At 45.7% G+C, this 17,958-nt stretch overlaps 1 protein-coding gene and 1 pseudogene across 2 annotated transcripts in view; one reads left to right on the top strand and one right to left on the bottom strand.

Annotated features, from left to right (window-relative positions):
* The window catches only part of Rab40c (RAB40C, member RAS oncogene family), a 35,571-nt gene that overhangs the window by 7,492 nt on the left and 10,121 nt on the right, over positions 1 to 17,958 (top strand). The gene's annotated exons all lie outside the window — the stretch shown is intronic.
* LOC128121444 (NADH dehydrogenase [ubiquinone] 1 alpha subcomplex subunit 13-like) lies at positions 1,814 to 5,197 on the bottom strand (annotated as a pseudogene).

Genomic DNA, 17,958 nt, shown 5'->3' with positions numbered 1-17,958 from the left:
TTCCAGCTGTGCATACTGTTGTGGGTTACTTGGTACTTGTGGGCATCTTTCCATTGTCCTTAGACAAGAGTGTTGTCTGTTAACCTTTTAGATCTGTACGACACCTAGATGGAGGGTAGTTAACAGAGTAAATGCATCAGGATCAAGACACTTTAAATCTGTATGAAGCCAGGTAGTACTGGCGCATACCTTTAATCCCAGCACTCGAGAGGCAGAGTCTCTGTGAGTTTGAGGCCAGCCTGGTCTACAGAGTGAATTCCAGGGCAGCCAGGGCCACACATTGAAACCCTCTCTCGAAAAACAAAATAAAAGAAAACAAATAAACCTGTGTGAACAGATTGCAGGTACAGTGACACTTATCAGGGTGGCCAAGACTCTCTTCTTTAGGTTCAGAAAATCCCTCCTTCAGAAGTGGACTGTGACCAAGGAAGCTAGATACTGCCCAGGCTGCTTGCTCTGCCCTGCCCCATGCCACTTTGCTCAAGGAGTGTGAGTCAGCAGTCTTGCCTAGGCTATGAGTCCTTATGTCCCTGTAGCCTCTTTCAGGCTGAGATCTGCCATACCACTTGTCAGGGCCCATAAACTCTGGGAACAGATAGAATAGGACCCTGACAGATGGAAGACACTGAATGGTGGTCCATTCTGGATTCTTTGAGGTCTCTTGTACCCACTGATTCCTACCCTGTAGGAATTGTATCAGTGGATGTCAGCGATGTTACTTTACCTTCTCAGTGGTGAAGTGATGGCCTTCTGTTGCTGCCTGCCTCCTCCCTCACTACTGTCTTCTTGGCGGTGTTCACATAGCGCCCTGCGTCTTGAGTACCTGAGCATCCTCTGGTTTTGGTGCAGTTGATGCTGGCCCATCTTAGCCTGGAACTAGCCATTTCTCCAGAGAGCCTGGCTCTTCTTTCATGGGGACAGGCATTATGCCTTTTACAGGGTTTCATGTAACCCAGGCTGGCCTCAAAGCTCCAAGTATAAGTAAGAATGGCCTTGAACTTGTTTTTTGTTTTTGTTGTTTTTCAAGACAGCTTTTCTCTGTGTAACAGCCCTGGCTGTCCTGGAACTAGCTTTGTAGACCAGACTGACCTTAAATTCAGAGATCCACCTGCCTCTGTCTCCCGAGTGCTAGGATTAAAGATCTATGGCACCATGCCCAACTTGGCCTTGAACTCTTGATCCCCTTGTTTCCACATCCCAAGTGCTGGAGTTATGAGCATGTCTAACTACAGTTAACTTATTATGCTACTTTTTTAGATGAATCTTATTAAGCAGGGAATACTTACAAGACACTACTATTCATAACAGCAAATGCAGGGCGTACATAGCATAAGAATAGCAAGTGAAATCTAATCTCAAGTTTAAGAAATTGTCCTCCTATTGAACTGTTTGGAAGGACTTTGGTGCCTAAGTTTATTGCACAGGTAGTTAAACACAGTTCATCATGAACAAGTGAGTAATACTGAGGGTGTTTCCTGTGTGAACAGAAGGGCTTATAACTCCAGTCAGAAGTCTAGAAGCATTTCTAGACCTGGAGGCTATGTGGGAAAGGGCCCTCAGGGAACACCCAGCTCAGGGCCTGCTCTCCTCCACACTTAGCTCTCTTTACAGGGCACTTTTCCTGTTGTCAGAGTTGAAGCTTTCTCCTTTCTCTAAAATTCTCATTGTTTCAGCCGTGCAGTGGTGGTGTATGCCTTTAATCCCAGCACTCGGGCAGTGCATGCCTTTAAAAGGAAAAAAATCATTTTATTTATTTATTTATTTATTTTGGCATTTATTTGACTATTCTTTATTATGGGTGTGGGCTTGGGCCCTACATGTACCAGGTGAAGCAGAAGTTGGCCTTGTCCAACTCCTCCTTGGAGCGTGGCTGGTACAACTGTCCGGGGAGGGGTGGCTCCCAGCACCTGGTGGGACAGACTCACCCACCTGTGGGTGGGCACATTTTTCATGATGACGGCCTCCTCCTCCAGGTTCTCCCAAAGAATCTGCAGGGTCCTCCGGTCCATCTCTGCCTGGAAGAGCGGCATGAGGGCGATCTGGACCTCCAAATCCTCGATCTGTAGGTGCCTGCTCTCACAGTTCCACTTCATTATTCTCCAGTAGCCAAAGAGCCCCAATGCTCACAGTGAACATGCTGTAGCCGGACAGTCGCTGGCGAGGCAGGTTCTGCTTGTAGTTGATGGGACCGTAGCCCCCTGGTGGGGGCATGTCCTGCTTCACCTTCGATGCCACCATACTTGCCAAAAGAAAAAAATTTTAACCTTTATTTTATTTCATGTATATGACTGTTTTGTCTGCATGGATGTCTGTGCACCACATTTATTCAGTGCCTTGGAGACCAGAAGAAGGTGTTAGATCCCCTAGAACTGGAATTACAGATGGTTGTGAACTGCCCTGTACGGGTGCTGGCAGTCAAACCCAGCCATTTGGAAGAGCAGCCAGTGCTCTTAACCTGGAGACATCATGACAGTTGTATTTGGGATTTTGTTGATATTGTTTGCTTTGCTTTGCTTTGCTTTATTTTGAGACAGGGTCTCACTGTGTGTCCGGAACTAACCTGGAGCTCAGATCCACCTACTTCTGCCTCCCAAGTGCTGAGATTAAAGGCGCACACCATCACAATCAGCTGGCACATGCCTTTAATACCAGCACTCTGAGGGCAGAGGCATTTTGAAGCTGTCTTGGTTTCTGGTCTGTATAGTGAGTATCAGGCTAGCCAGGGTTACAAAATAAGACCCTGTCTTAAAAATAAAAATAAAAAAAGAAAGAAAGCTGCTCACTTTGGAAGTTATCCTTTATAATTTAACATGGAAAAACTTATCTGTCTAGGCTTTTTATTAAAGGCATCAAATTAGCTACAAGTAGGCAAAAGTAAATCTGCTCAGTAGCAAAAGTGTTTAGAGCTTAGTTGTTGAACCACCTCGTAGCCACTGAGGCTAAATGTCAAGAATCAAAAGATATGTTCTAAAGACCTGCACGGGGGACCAGCGGACTCTAGGCTTTTGAGTTTAAGGGTAGTGCAAACAATGCACTTCTCGTTTTTATTATTAAAACAAGCAAAACATGAAGTGACATTTACAGTTAGCTTAAGCCAATACAAGTACAGTGAGGGAATGTACCTGGTGTTAGGTCTTATCATCTTTGGTCACGTGAAAAGAGTCGAGAATATTCCTCCCAGCCTTTGCCTTTCCCACAGAGATACTGTGGACATGCTAGGACATTCCCTTCATGGCCTTGCTTTCCAGTGCATTCACTTGTCAGAGTTTATGCAATTCTGGAAGGCCACCTTATAGGAAGAGCATTGTGCATCCTGCCCCATCCATAGTTCCCCGTAAGTTCACAGCTTTCGTACAAAGGCTCCCACACGCAATGAAAAGGTCCTGGGAGTCAGGAGCCAGATCAGAGTGTATGTACACTCTGGTATGTCTCAGACCTGTGCTGACCCCCACAGCAGCTTCCTGTGCTAGGACAGTCTGGTCACTGGAAGTGTTTCCTGTTCCAGGTCAGCTGTCCAGGGCCACTGTACAAGGAAGAGCTTGAGCCCTAACCTCAGCTGAAGGGTGTGCTTACCCATAAGGTTCAGAGACTACAGCCGGTGGGTAACTCACAGAGCTCGAGGTGTGTGGGTGTACTCCTTCTAAAGGAGCAGCCTTGTGTCAGCATATCCCAGAATTCCTTCTCTTTGGCCAAGTCATTAGGACTCTGGCCTTCGGAAACACTGCTTATAACAGAGGGAACCAAGACTTTTGTTTTTATGTAAAAGTGAAAAACAAATGACCTGAATGCCTAAACAGAAACATGATATGCTTATGTTCGTGGGGCGAACTCTACAGCCTTTGGATGTTCTTTTGTTTGTTTTGTTTTCTAGACAGGTTTCTCTGTGTAACATCCTGGAACTCTCTTTGTAGACCAGGCTGGCCTCCAACTCACAGAAATCTGCCCACCTTTGTCTCCCCAGTGCTGGGATTGTAGATGTGTGCCACTACCACCTGACAAAATGTTCTTATTTAGAGGAGCATTTAATGAATTTTGTTGAAACAGGGATATCCTGGATACCTTGTTAAGTGGGGAAAAATGCAATCATCTGTGGTTGTCCATAGGAGATTAATGTCAGGAGCCTCTCAGATGTCCAGATCCATAAATTCCCAAATCCCTTATATAAAATGACACACTGCCAAGAGTACTGGCCCATGCCCTTAAATCTCAGCTCTCAGGAGGCAGAGGCAGACAGAGCTCTGTGAGTTTTAGGCCAGGTTTTATATAGAAAGTTCCAGGAAAGCCAGGGCTACATAGAGATACCCTGCCTCAAAAACAAAAAAGAAAGAAGCCAGGCATGAGGGTACACCTTTAGTCCCAGCACTTGAGAGGCAGAGGCAGGCAGATCTCTGAGTTTAAGGCTAGCCTTGTCTACATAGCGAGTTCCAGGAAAGTTAGGGCTATATAGAGAAATCCTGCCTCAAACAAAACAAAACAAAAAGAAAGATAGAAGGAAAAAGGGTGCAGCATTTGCCTTTAACCCTGCACACCCTCCTGTCTGCTTTAAATGACTTCTAGAGGACTTACATACCAAAGACAAAGTAAGTGATCCATATTGTTGAAAGCATAATACTAAAATTGTCACAGACTGGCAAGATGGCTCAGCAGGTAATGGTGTTTGTTGTGCAAGCCTTGTGGCCTGAGTTCAATCCTGGAACCCATGGAAAAGTGGAAAGAGATAGCTGACTCCAGAGTTGTTCTCTGATCTCTTGCCTTCCTCCCCCACACATAGTCATATACACATACTCACACATACATAATAGTGTGTGTGTGTGTGTGTGTGTGTGTGTGTGTGTGTGTGTGTGTGTGTAAGTCTGAACATGAGGATTGGGGAGAGGGCGTTAGCAGTTAATAGCACTTGTTGCCTTTGGAGGGTCCACATGGTGGCTCACAACCATCTGTGACTATAGCTTCGGAAGATCCAGCACTCTTTTCTGACCTCGACAGGCACTGTACAAACCTGGTACACAGACATACGTGCATGCAAAACACTTATACAGATAAAATAAACCTTAAAAATTCTGAGCCAGCTAGAGTGGCACACATCTTTAATCCAGCACTCAGGAGGCAGAGGCAGGTGAATCTCTATGAGTTTGAGGCCAGATTGGCCTACATATCAAGTTCCAGACCAGCCAGAACTACACAGTGAGACCCTGTCTTTAAAAAAAAAAAAAAAAAAAAAAAAAAAAACTTTTAAAAAACCCAAATAACATCTGCATGTGTTCAGTACAAATGCATTTTCTTCTTCCTTCCTTCCTTCCTTCCTTTCCTTCCTTCCTTCCTTCCTTCCTTTCTTTTTTGAGATAAGGTTTCTCTGTGTAGTCCTGGCTATTCTGGAACTCACCCTGTAGACCAGGCTAACCTTGAACTCAAGAGATTTGCCTGCCTCTGCCTCCCGAGTGCTGGGACTGCAGGTGTGCGCCACCATCATTCTTTGAATACTTTGTTTGCAGTTAAAGCCATGGATGTGGAACTCATAGATAGAGTGGGCTGATTGTGACTATATACTGTATAGATGTGAAGGGAAATGAAGTGAATATGTTTCATGAAACACATGAAAAGTAGTTAATGATGACTCTATGAGTTTTGGTGTTACAATGGTCATGTTTTGAGTGTTCTGTATTTCACTGAGCTTTCCATGCTGAGTGTGCTTGCTCTTCGTAGACAGAAGAAATCTGGTTTGATGTGGGTTCTAAAACAGTAAGTAAAAGCTTTGACACTGCAGGATGCCTGTACACAACTCCCCTGGCATTCCTTCTGCTGTCTGGCATTGGCATATCAGTACAGAAGACACTTCTGTGCCTATTAGCATCTTCCTCCTATCCTGTACTTCTGCAGGCATTGGTTTGCTCTTGACAGTAGATACATATGTCCCTGTTTCTGAGGGACATCTGTTAGGTGCAGCATGTGCAGAGTGGCACATTTCCACAGCATGGCAGGTTCCTCCATCGATAGTTAGACTTTGTATGCTAACAACTCAGATCCCAGGCTCTCCCTCTGTTTCCTCTCTGCATTCTGGCCCAGCTTGGCAGGCAGTTCAGTCTTCTCATTTGAAAGGAGACCTACTAATCTAAAGGCAGATCAGTATCCTGCATGGGCTTATTTTATTATTATTATTATTATTATTTTGGTTTTTTGAGACAAGGTTTTTCTGGTGACAGCCCTGGCTGTCCTGGAACCTGCTTTGGAGACCAGGCTGACTTTGAACTCAGAGATCCACCTGCCTCTGTTTCCTGAGTTCTTGGATTAAAGGCATGCACCACCATGTCCGGCTATGGTTTTAAATTTTTTTATTTCTTTCTCCTCCCTGCTTCCCTTCCTTTCCTCCCCTTCCCCCTCTTTTGTTTTCTTTTGTTTGTCTGTTTGTCTGAGATAGAATCTCACTGTGTAGCCCCACTGGCCTGGAACTCACCATGCAGGTAGCTTCACACTCACAGAGTTCCATTGACCCGTTTCCTGATTGCTGAGATTAAAGGCATGCCTATCAGACCCAGCTCTTCTTTTTGTTTCTTTTGTTTTTCAAGACAGAGTTTTTCTGTAGCTTTGGAGCCTGTCCTGGAACTCGCTTTGTAGACCAGGCAGGCCTTAAACTCACAGAGATCCACCTGTCTCTGCCTCCCGAGTGCTGGGATTAAAGACATGTGCCACCACTGCCCGACTCAGGCCCAGCTCTTAATTTGATTTTATTGTTAGTTTATATATAATAAAATGTACTCATCTTGGGAGTCTGGCTCTAGGACAACCTGTGGGTTGTGACCTCTGACAAATCTCTGTCTCAAAATATTTACATTATGATTCATAACAGTAGCAAAATTAGTCACGAAGTAGCAACAAACATTTTATGGGGGGAGGTCATCACAACATGAGGAACTGTATTAAAGGGTCGCACATTAGGAAGGGTGAGGACCACTGCTGTAGGAGCTATGACAGATGTAGAAATCTGGGTAGCCATCCCCCTTATCAAGATACAGTGTTTATACCCCCAGAAAGTTCTCTCCTGCCCGTGTGAGGGTAGTTACTGCTTCTGCCAGGTCACTCCAGGTTACTTTTGCCTACTCCAGAATGCCACCAATGGAATATGTTTCTATGTCCAGTAACCCGCCCCCCTCCCAACAACAACAAACCCCACAGGATTTCAGTATGTAGCCAGGCTGGCCTCAGACTTACAGTCCTCCTGTCTCAGACTCCCCAGTGCTTGGTCACTTAACTTTTTGATCCCTTCATGGCACAGATCAGGAGCTCCTGCCCCTGAGTAGTAGTGTTTATGTGAGAGAACCCGATTTGTTTATCTGATATTCTGTTGTCTACAGCTGGGTTATTTTTCGTTCTGAATTAAAAGGTATTAAACACAGCCACAATACACAAATCCTTTTGCGGGTATGTTTTGGTTCTCTCAGGTAAATACCTAGTAGTGAGTATTTAGGGTTGCAGGTGGGTTATTTTTAAAGACATTGATGCCAGGTGGTAGTGGCTCACGCCTTTAATCCCAGCACTCGGCAGCAGGCAGAGCCAGGTGGATATCTGTGAGTTCGAGGCCAGCCTGGTCTCCAAAGCAAGTTCCAGGAAAGGCGCAAAGCTACACAGAGAGACCCTGTCTCGAAAAACCAAAAGAAAGAGAGAGAGAGAGAGAGAGAGAGAGAGAGAGAGAGAGAGAGAGAGAGAAAGAAAGAAAGAAAGAAAGAAAGAAAGAAAGACACTGACAGCTCTTTGCAGTCTGTGGCACATGGCGTTCTCATTAGTGGTGCATGTAAGCTCTAGTCCAGCATCTAACGCTGTCAGTCTCTTTTATCTCCTACTCAACCTCACTGAGGTAAATTTACATACAGAAAAATTGGGATTTTGTTGAATGTTGACAGACCAGAACTGTGTGCAGCCCCATGCTGTCTCACCACCCCTTGACTGCCCCAGCAACTACTAGTCAGTCTTGACCTTACTATAGACTAGTTCTTATTTTCTAGATTTAAACAAAAATACATAAATGGAGTCACATTGTATATTCTTTGTGCCTGGCCCTTTTCCATCTCATTAAGATTCTCCCATGTTGTGTATGTGGCATCCTTTCTTCTACTGTGTGGTATCCCGTGTGTGAGTACTGGTCAACCCCATCTCTTCTGTAGACGAGTGTTTGGATAGCTCCCACATTTGAATTCTTCTAAGGAGTGCTCCTTCACACATTTTCGTAAGTGGGCTGGAGAGAGAGCTACCCACCTGTTAAACGTGTGTACTGCTCTTCCAGAGGACCCTAGGTGGCTCACAACCTCCTATAACTCCAGGTCCAGGGGGAGCCAATGCCTCTGGCTTCTGAGTGCACTAACACTTGTGTACACATACCACATCCAAACGCTTAACTTTAAAAAATAAAAATAGGATTCACACGTGGTTTTAGTGAACATATGTGTGCATTTCTGTTAGAGAAGGGCTGGGTTACAGGTCACTTGTGTGTTTATCAGCCCAAGAGACCACTAAATAGTTTACCAAAGTACTTGCCTTGCCTGGAGGCTAATTCCTCTGCAGCCTGCTTTCATTTCAACCTTGCTAATGGGTGGTTGGTGCCTGCTTCTGTGCAACAGTCAGAGAACAGTTTCTATCCTGTGGAGACATCTTGTTATTTAGCCGTTCCCTGAGTCTGTCGATTCTTAGTTTGTATCCAGTTTGAGTATAAAGCACAATACGGAGGTGGATACCCATTTGTAACTTTTATCCACCCGTAGCTCTTTTACTGCTGAAACACTATCTTACAGAGCTGGAGGTCATAAGAGGCTCTTCCTGGCTGAAATCAGTGTACCTTGGTGGGAAAGTATTTATTGAACATGTGGGAAGCCCAGGGTTTAATCCCTAACACTGCCACAACAAAAACAAACAATAAAAACAATAAATGAGCAGCGACGCAGCACGCCTTTAATCCCAGCACTCAGGAGGCAGAGGCAGGTGGAGCTCTGTGAGTTCGAGGCCACTCTGGGCTACACAGAGAAACCCTGTCTTGGAAAACAAAACAAAACAAGGTGTTGGCACTAGCATTGGTGGGTAAGCTCTGGAGGAAATTTCACTTCCTTATTCACTGGATTGTTAGCAGAATTGGGTTCTTTATGGTTAGAAGACTAAAGTTTGTGTCTTTCTGATTGCAAACTAACTTACAGAAGGTGTGTCCTCAGGGCCAGCAAGGGTGAGTCAAGTCTTTCTCAGGTTTTGATTGTTCCTCTTCTCTCTAATTCAGCTAGAAAAGGCTTCTAAATTCTTTTTCTTTCTTTCTTTCTTTCTTTCTTTCTTTCTTTCTTTCTTTCTTTCTTTCTTTCTTTTTCTTGTCTTTTTTGTTTGTTTGTTTGTTTGTTTGTTTGTTTTGAGACAGGGTTTCTCTGTGTAACAGTCCTGAATGTCCCGAAACTCACTCTGTAGACCAGACTGGTCTCAAATTCACAGAGATTCTCCTGCCTCTACCTCCCAAATGCTGGGATTAAAGATGTGTGCCACCACCACCCAGCTATACCTTAATCATACCTTAATCCCAGCTGCTGTGTCCTTTTTGTACTGTGAAGAAACTAGGAGTTAGGGTACGTACGTACACGGGAACTATTACTCTTTGACCACATATTTCGAAAAGTTCTTCCTCTTCCTTACTCCCATGAATTTGCGTGTGTGTGTGTGTGTGTGTGTGTGTGTGTGTGTGTGTGTGTGTGTATTTTATGTAGGTTCTCACTGTGTAAATATGTGTGTGTGTGTGTGTGTATTTTATGTAAGTTCTCACTGTGTAAATGTGTGTGTGTGTATTTTATGTAGGTTCTCACTGTGTAAATGAGTGTGTGTGTGTGTGTGTGTATTTTATGTAGGTTCTCACTGTGTAAATGTGTGTGTGTGTATTTTATGTAGGTTCTGTGTGTGTGTGTGTGTGTGTATTTTATGTAGGTTCTCACTGTAACCCAGGCTGGCTTCAAACTTGCTGTCCTGCTGCCTCAACCTCATAAGTGCTGGTATTACGAGCATGAGCCACTATTTCTAGCAAAATTTGCTTAAGTGGAAAAAAAAATCTTTATGGCATTGGATAAAAAGAGAACACAAAACATGTCTTTTTCACAGTAATTTTACAAACTCATGTTTACAACAGAATAAACCACCATCTATAAAAACTCAAGAAAAGTGTGTGCAGAGATCTAAGAAAACTTGCGTCTGTCCACATATGGGGCAGAAGTGGGATTGTCCCCATATTGCCTGGCCTTGTGGTACTGTTGTAGACTGTAGGTTCTGAGAGCACAAGAGCCTGTGCCTGCTTTGGGAGCTCTAGTACAGGTATAACAAACCATGCTGAGACCAGCTGCTGGAATGCCTCACTCATTGTCTCTCAAAAGACTGCTTCACAGGGTTCTCAGGCAGGCCGTCTTAGACTGTTCTCTCTGTCTCTGCATACTTTTGCAGGTCCATTGGTTAGGTCAGAGCAGCTGTGTTTTAGATATTCTGTTGAGGTGTTGCTGTGCCCAACTTTTTTTTTTGTTATGCCCCCCTTATTAACACAAAATTTCTATAGGTCAGGAATCTGAGCACATTTTGGGTGGTGCTCACGGGGTCCCAGAGCCTCTCACAGGCTGAATGAAGCAAGGTGTTGAGCAAACTAGTTCTCATTTGATCCTTGACTAGAGAATGATCCCTTCTAAGATCAGCTTCTTGGGGGTCGTTTGTTACCCTTGGATCCTGGCCATGTGGACATTTTCTTAAGGTAGTATATTAATTATTTTTTGATTGTTGTGATAAAACACCATGATCAAGGCAACTTATAGAAGGAAGGGTTTATTTAGGCTTATGAGAGCTAAGAGTCCATCGCCACAGTGAGGGATGCATGGCAGCATGCAGACATGGCAGCTGGAGCAGCCACTGAGAGCTTGCATTTTAAACCACAAGCAGGAAGCAGAAAGCAGACTTGAAACCGCACAAGTCTTTAAACTCTCAAAGCTCATATTCAGTGACATACCTCCTCCAACAAGATCACATCTCCTAAACCTCCCCAAACAGTGCCACCAACTAGGGACCAAAAATTCAGGTGCCGAAGACTATGAGGGACATCTCATTCAAACCAGCATAGGTGACTTTCCTAAACCAGCAAGTCAGAATCCAGTCTCACATAATGCAGGGGGTACCCACTCATTGGCCTCATTCTGTCTTTCGGAGGCAAGTCTCAGGTCCCACTTACTGTCCAGTAGTGTGAATCCCAGTAGGCAGACTGTGGACCATGCCAAGACTGCCTGTTGTGAGCAGCACTATATGTAGACTCCTTTCCTCTTAAACCCTTGACAAAGGCATATATTATAGCCTTGCCTTAGTCTGCTCCTGATAGTCAGCCTCTGTAGAAGGACCCTGTGGTCCCAGTCTCCAGAGGGCCTTTTGCTAGCCTCGATTGCTAGTACAAAATCTTACCACTCTCTATATGCCTACCAGTTACATAAAAAGCCTTTTCTGTTTCTAGGAGATACCCCCCTCCCCCCGCATTCCTCTTTGATCTTTTGTCTACCTCTGGACACATGGCCAGAGCCTTTTGTCTTCCCTAAGAGTAACACCAGGAATTATCAGCTGCCTTGAGTGATGTTTCTATTGCTTTGGAAATGGTTCTGAAGTTATGTAAGCTGCACTGCACCTCCTAGAAATGGATTCTGGGTACTCCCCACAGGAAACCAGCAGCTGGCATGGGCACTTGCCTCACAGTGAGGACAAGGGCTCTGTCCCATACCTGCATATGGAGGCTTTCAACCCCTCCAGGAAAGTGGAAGTCACACAATAGGGGGGCCTATTGGGAAAGAGAGCAGCACCTCCCTGAGTACTAGCTGGGTGGTCTAGTTTCAGATGCTGCTGCATTGAAATAGGGCAAATGACAGACACTAGTGAGCATTTTCTGATTTTTTTCCTATTTTTTAAAGATTTATTCTTATTTTTCAGTGTGTGTGTGTGTGTGTGTGTGTGTGTGTGTCTGTCTGTCTGTCTGTCTGTTTCTGGATATGTATACTTGAGTACAGGCACCCATGGAGGCCAGAAAAAGGGTGTCAGATCCCCAGAGTTGGAGTTTTCCGAGGTTGTGCACTGCCTGACAGAGGTGCCAGAAACTTGAACCATCCTTTAGGAAACAGAAAGCTCTCTTAACCTCTTCAGCCTCTCTATTTTATTCTCAATCTAGTTTTTTGTTAATAATTTTTGTTTTTTATCATGAGTTTTTGAAGTCTTGGGGCGTTTAGCCAAGTTGGAAAGTAGGTAATTACAAATTTAGTGTTATCATTTCTCTGTAAGGATTTGAATCTCATAATCTGAAAAGTGAGATATTACAGTATTGGGTGAATTTTGAATTTTATATATAAAATACTTAACCCTGTGACAGAAGACGACCACACATTTGTGTTGTCTGAGGGGACCTTACACTGATAAGCTCAGTTCAGATGACTACATTGAATCTGGCCCAAATGTGTGGGAAAATAGCACACCTCACACCCTAGATTGGACTCTCAGGTTGGAGCCTCCTGGCCAGGTGTGCAGGAGTCACATAACCAGAAGCAGCTGTGACCCAGTCAGAACCACGCAGGCACCAGAGTTCCTAGTTTCCTTTTTCATGTGTGTTGTTCCTCTCCTGAGCATTTTGTGATTTCCTGGGGGTAAATCCAGTTCACACAAAACTCCTTGCCTTAGTGAGGTGCTGAAAGAGGGCTCTGGATCTGTCAGGTGATCCCTGCCCTGCAGCAAAGTGGCTGCTTGCTGGAGGTCGTTCTTGACAGACTGACCATGTGACAGTGGAGTGACTACTCAGATGGCCATCCCATGCTCAGCAGCAGCAGCCTTCCTCCTCTGTGTCACCCGGGAATAGCTCACACTACCTGGCTTTCTGCTATGACTCTTCAGTGTCTTACAGTTCCTGGGGAATGGTCTCCAAGAGCAAGAATGTGGTACCATGGTCAACCCTGCAAATCGTTTATAATTGTCCCATTACAGAAATACTTTAATACTTTAACTTTTTTTTTTTTTTTTTTTTTTTTTTGGTTTTTCGAGACAGGGTTTCTCTGTGTAGCTTTGCGCCTTTCCTGGAACTCGCTTTGGAGACCAGGCAGGCCTCGAACTCACAGAGATCCGCCTGGCTCTGCCTCCCGAGTGCTGGGATTAAAGGCGTGCGCTACCACCGCCCGGCAATACTTTAACTTTTTAAAAAATGTTATGTGTATAGATGTCCTGCCTGCGTGTATGTCTGTGCACCATGTGTGTGCAGAATCTGTAGAGGCCATAAGAGGGTGTTGGGCCCCTGATACTGGATTTACAGATGTCTATGAGCCGTCATGTGCATGCTGGGAATTGAACCCTGGTCCTCTGGAAGAGCAGCCAGTGCTCTTAACGAATGAGCCATCTCTCCAGCCCCTTGTTTTGTTTGGGAGATAGGTTCTCACTCTGTAGCCCAGGCTGGCCTAGAACTCCCTGAGTTGTCCTTCCTTACCTGATACTGGGATTATAGGCATACATCACTGTGCCTGACTAGTGACTTGTTTTTGATCACCTCCTCTCTACTGCCCTTGCCCGAATCCATATATGAAGTATCCCTTTGAGGAACAACTGAGTAAGCAACCAGGTAATTCTGATGTTCTGTTTGGCTGGCCTCTTGAAACAGCTTTCATATCTCCAGGTCTAGAGCTGACATGCTTCCCCTCCCTGCTACCATTTATCCTCAGTCATCCTGAAAGGCTAGACATAGACCAGCAGTGGAGGGATGGGATTTGGGAGTCTCAGGACCTCAGCTTCAGGCTGTAACCTACAGACATGGCCCTCAGTTCCACCAGGCCCAGGGCTGCTCCCAGACAGTGCTTTGTAGAATCTCAGTGATTGTGTTGAAAAGAAACAAAATCCAAGTTAGACGTTGTGCACTGACTTAAATGTGCCTAGATACATATCTGCAAAACAGATCTTAAAGAGCCAGGTGTGAAAGTGAGGTGGTGGCGCACGCCTTTAATCCCAGCACTGGGGAGGCAGAGGCAGGTGAATCTCTGTGAGTTCGAGGCCAGCCTGGTCTACAGAGTGAGTTCCAGGATAGCCAGGACTGTTACACAGAGAAACCCTGTCTCAAAAAAAAAAAAAAAAAAGAAAGAAAGAAAGAAAGGAAGGAAGAAAAAGGAAAAAATTAAACTTTATTGTTATTTTGCAGTATGGGTACACGTACCGTGGCCCATTTGTGTAGGTCAGAGGACAGCATGGTGGAGTTGGCCCTCCCTTTCCACCTTTTACATGGGTCTGGGTGTCTAACTCAGGCTGGCAGGCTGTGTGGCAAGCACTTGTACCCACTGAGCCCACTCCCCTGCCTCCAGGCAGTACTTGAGTACGCGAACCTGTCAGCAGTGATGGCCTGGCATGGGGTAGGAGTTTACAGAACGCTGCTAAGTGAACTGCCACTTTCTTGAGAATTGCCTACTGAGTAAAGTGTCTTAAAAAACACCTAGGACCAGCCAGATGGCTCAGCAGGCCTGACAACCTGAATTTGATCTTTAGAACCCATGGTAAGCTGTGCAGTGGTGGCACACACCTTTAATCCCAGCACTCAGGAAGGATCTCTGTAAATTCAAGGCCAGCCTGGTCTACGGAGTGAGTTCCAGGACAGCTTAGGCTGCACAGAGAGACCCTGTCTCGGAAAAAAAGAAAAAACAAACAAACAAACAAAAAACCTACGTGGTAGAAGGAGAGAACTGACTCTCCCAAGTTGTCCTCTGACCTCCATAGGGGTGCTGTGGCATGCTCATGTCCTCACCCCTCGTATGCACAAAATTAATAAATGAAAAAACTTTAAACGTAAATCTTTAAGATGAGGGGCTCTTGGTTTAGGAGGCAGGCTGTGTAGCCATGGCTGAGTGAGGGGGTGGTCACAGCATTCTGTTAACTCAGCAGGTGCCTAAGGCTGGCATGTCAAAGTCCCACTCTACCAGGAGACACAGGAGGTTTATTCTCTTAGAGAATAGAGCCGTGGGCACCAGACACCACCGGGTGCATGAGGGTGGAGAGAAGCACGGAGCTGATAACAGAGTCCTCTTAGCCCAAGTCTGTCCTGAATGGGGGAACTTGGCACCCCCTGGCTCCAGCACTGGCAGACAGGATCCCAAAGCAAGCGTCTGATCTTCACTGCACAACTGTCAGTTCCAGAGGAGTTCCAGAGACACCACAGTACAGCAGCAGCTCCACAGGCCCTAATTCTCAAACCAGAGTCCCAGAGCCTTCTGCGACTTCTGCAGCTTCTCAGAGGCTTTTGTAGGGAGCAGAGGGACAAACAAGCTCGTCAACGTGTAGAGAAAAAGACCCTGGGAACATCAGAAGGCTCCAGACCTTTACCACACCTCTGAGAACAAAGACCAGGTTTCTGCCTGGTTGGTGGGATATCCAGAGCCCAAAGAGCTTCTAGAAATTAGACATCAATGGATATCGTAAAAAGGACTGGAAAATAAGATGAAGGTAATCTCCCAGAAAGTAGAATATAAGGTGAGACTGATGAGGAAGGTGAGAAACCCGGACAGTTATCCTGGCAGGCAGTTTGGCCAGCACAGGTCAGGAAGGACAGGATCTGAGAATGTGAAGCAAGGCAGACAGGTAGAAGCACCCAGCACCAGGGATAGAGGCCACGCCAGTCCCCAAGCAGAGAAGACACTCTGAGAGAAGTTAGAGGAAAAGATTGGGAGTTTCAGGACACTAGGCAGGGGTCAAGGGTAGCTTTGTGAGATTTGGCTTCATAGAAATTTGAACAAAGGCCTTGACTATATGGTAGACAGAGCCAGGACCCTGGCCAGTGGTTTTATTCTCATGAGTGGAGCAAGTGTTATAACCTCCTTGCCTCAGTTTCCCTGTATGGTATATCTCATAAGGTTAAAAATTGTGTTCAGGGGCTGGATAGATGGCTTAGTGGTTAAGAGCACTGGCTGCTTTTCCAGAGGACCTAGGTTCAATTCCCAGCACCCACATGGCAGCTCAAAACTGTCTGTAACTCCAGTTCCAGGGGTTCCCACACCCTCACACAGACATATATTCAGGCAAAATACCAATGCACATAAAATAAAAATTAATAAATTAAAAAAAATTGTGTTCAGGGGGCTGGAGAGATGGCTCAGGGTTTAAGAGTACTGGCTGCTCTTCCAAAGATCTTGAGTTCAGTTCTCAGCACCCACATGGCAGCTCATAAACGTCTGTACCTCCAGTTCTAAGGGATCTGACACCCTACACAGATATACATGCAGACAAAACACCAATGCATATTTTTTTTTAAAAATTGTGTTCAAGTTTGCCAAGGGGCAGCGCTTTGCTGGGTTCAGATGAGCAAGAGGGCTATGAGGACAGAGGCAAGCTGTTAGATGAGGCTTTCAGTGGGCAGTGGCAGGGTCAACAGATCTCTTTGCTTAGAGAAACCTTAGCATAGAAGATCTGGGGCCAGAGGGGTCAGCTGGTCCTCCTGGGGGCTCGTGCATCTTGAATTAAGCTGTGTTGTCTTAGCTGATTAAAAAAACTATTTTTAAAGAGAAGAGGGAAGTGAATGGTCCTGAAAGAGTGTCAGCATTGACAGGCGTCCTGACACCCACCAATCCCCTTCCAGTGATGTTCAGACTCGGGCTTGCTGGTGGCTCTGCCAGTCTGTGCCCCACATGCCTACTGTCTCTCTTGTGCCTGATTCAGGCCCCATTCCAGGTCACTGCTCTGCCTCTTCCACCACAGTCCTTCATCCCTGTACCCCCTCCTTCTCAGGACCTACTTACCCGCAAGCCTTGGATAATTGCTCCTTTTAGAACCCTTCCAAGCCAAGGGCTCCTTCCATGGTAATCTTGGCATAACACTTTAATGTGAGCTGTCACTAGACCCCCAAGCATCCACTGCTACCGGACTACGCTCTCTATGGTGGCTTAGTGTGGAGCCCTTCAGAGCTGTGTAATGAGCACTGGGAGTCGGGAGGTCCTCCTCACTGAACTGGGAACTAAGACATTAAAACCTCCCAGTTCTTGCTGGGGAGAACGGCCCAGAATCTGGAGGAAGCTCAGGGCACGCTGATTTCTTGAGTAGCCTTGGGCTGTAGCTCAGCCAGGCTAGAAGACTAGAAGTCTAGGGAAAGATGCTTTCCAGGGTAAGGAGAGCAGCTTTCACTTTCCTAACTTTGCCCAAAAAAAAAAAAAAAAGAACTGCCAGAGGGTACTGATGCAAAACCACCTGCCACTGACCCCTGTGACCTCCTCAAGCCACAGGTCTGCCAGGCAGCAGGCACACTTCCTGGCAGGAGAGCTGAAAAGTCTAGCTCCGTGGGTGCATTGGTATTATGCAGTACCGCATAGCTAGACTGCTCCTTTTCTTTTTCTTTTTCTTTTCGAGACAGAATTTCTCTGTAGCCCCAGCTGTCCTAGAACTTGCTCTGTAGACCAGGCTGGCTTCAAACTCACAGATATCTGCCTACCTCTGCTTCCTGAGTGCTAGTATTAAAGATGTTCACCACCACCGCCTGGCTATTTATTTTTATTTTGTTCTTTTGAGGCAGGATCTGTCTACCTAGTCCTGGTTGTTCTGGAACTATATAGACCAGACTGGCCACGAACTCAGAGATCTGCCTGCCTCTGCCTCTAAAGTACTGGGATTAAAGGTATGTGCCACCATGCCCAACTCATTGATTGATTGATTTACTTTGACTAAAATTCCCAATCTTTTATTTTGGGTGCTAGGAATTGAGCCCAGGACTTTGTGGACCTATGCAAATCACATGTTTTACTGCTCTGTTCCACCCTGGGCTCCGTCATTTAAAAAGCTGCTGAACATTTAAAGCCTAATGGGGAAGAGGCTAGTTCACTGGCTAGCTGATGACTGTGCCCCATGTTTCCTGGGTGAGCACGGAACAGCTAAGTGTATATGGAGCCAGTGGCTAGAGAGCGGGCCCCAAGGGCCCTTTGACCCGTTCCCCCCATC

Source organism: Peromyscus californicus, unplaced genomic scaffold (assembly GCF_007827085.1).
Source record: "Peromyscus californicus insignis strain IS unplaced genomic scaffold, ASM782708v3 Scaffold_3__1_contigs__length_106647218, whole genome shotgun sequence".
Lineage (NCBI taxonomy): Eukaryota > Metazoa > Chordata > Mammalia > Rodentia > Cricetidae > Peromyscus > Peromyscus californicus.
Note: the sequence above shows the minus strand (reverse complement) of the source record. Positions and strands in the feature narration are given on the sequence as shown.